The 1599-nt window shown below is 41.7% G+C and overlaps 1 protein-coding gene across 1 annotated transcript in view; it reads right to left on the reverse strand.

Annotated features, from left to right (window-relative positions):
- The window catches only part of nkain2 (sodium/potassium transporting ATPase interacting 2), a gene marked incomplete at its 3' end in the record, with an annotated part of 81161 nt that overhangs the window by 9651 nt on the left and 69911 nt on the right, over positions 1-1599 (reverse strand).

Here is a 1599-nt window from a genome sequence, read left to right on the forward strand (position 1 = left end):
ACACACACACACACACACACACACACACACACACACACACACACACACAAACTCAAGGTTAGCCTAAACGTTCATGGTTTCTCAGCTGTACTGACAGTGTTTTCCTTCAAATATTTTAATTATATTATTTTGTTTAAACAAATACACAACTGTGTACAGTGTCTGCATATCACAGAAGAGACACAAAAGACAACAAAAAAAAAGGCAAAAAAGAAAAAGAAATTGTCACAATGTCTCTATTATGGCGCTGTGTAAACATTAGTGAGATTGTGATCGATGAAATTGAATTCCCAACTCCCTGTATCGCTTCGGTGTTATGATGTCAAGGTAGATTGTTAAGTATTTGGCGTGATTTGTCAAAATGAAAACCTCACCCCCACCGCCCGCTCTGAGACAGCTTTGTTGTGGCGGGCTTGTAACTAAACGCAGAGGTGTAGCCGACATTATTCTCTCTTATGGGCTCACTTCCGCTTGAAGCCGTTCATAAACCTGAAAACAATAACGGCTGCAGATTAAATAATAAAGGGTCTACAGTGCTGCGTGTGTGTGTGTGTATGTGTGTGTGTGTGGTATTTTGACATTGATAAAGCAATCCACACTAGCAGAACACCTTTGCTCTCTCATCTGCTCTCCCATTGGCTGTCTGTTTCCAAGGCGACCTGTAGGAGGTGGCTGATTGGAGCAAAGATGCAGTAGGAAGTTACAGTCAATGTGTGGTTGGATTTCTAGTGACCTTTCTACCCCCACGATGATAGAGGAGGAAAGAGAGATAGAAAGAAACGAGGTAAGAGCGGAAGATTTGGAACATATTAACTGGACTAAAGGGGCCTTTTCTTGTTCAAAGGAAGATTTAAGTGTAACCAAAAATGACCTGGTTGGTATTACATGAACACACACAGCCACACGCATACATGGAAATACACATTGAGCTGCAAATGTGAGCAACTGCATTTCAGATTCAGAGTATATCTCAAGGTCCCGACCTCATTTAGTCTAAATAATGTTCAGCTCCCAAAGCACCTCTCTCCTCCCTCCTGTTCTCCGTCTCTTACCATTTCCTTCCTCTATCTCCTTCTATCCCTTTCTTTATTTCTCCTGTCTCCCCCCTTTTTTCTCTCTACCTGTCTAAGACAAATACATGAGTTATAAAAATATAGTGTTTTTCTCAGCGGGGGATGAATTTACTTAAAGACTGGAAGTGGACAAGCTGCCATCATCGGCATGGGGATCAACGGTGATCCCCCACCCCCAACACAGGCGGCTTTATGTATCAGAAATGCCTCGGAAGAAATGACCACTGTTCAAAGACGCTGGTAAATTTTACGGCCACTGACAGCAGTTTAGCGGAATATCTTTATTTTGAAAGATTAAGATGACCTCAGGCCACAGACTGCCTCTCCTGTCCATTGCCACTCCGGCTAGAATGATTCACTCATTAGTTTTCACGTAAAGTACTCATATTATGCTTCTTTTCAGGTTGTGTTTAGAGGTTGTACCTGAATAGGTTGGTTTCATTTTAAAAAAAAAACCATATTTTTGTTGAACTGCACATTACTGTAGCTCCTCTTTTCACCCTGTGTGTTGAGCTCTCTGTTTTAG

Source organism: Etheostoma spectabile, chromosome 18, assembly GCF_008692095.1.
Source record: "Etheostoma spectabile isolate EspeVRDwgs_2016 chromosome 18, UIUC_Espe_1.0, whole genome shotgun sequence".
NCBI classification, from domain to species: domain Eukaryota; kingdom Metazoa; phylum Chordata; class Actinopteri; order Perciformes; family Percidae; genus Etheostoma; species Etheostoma spectabile.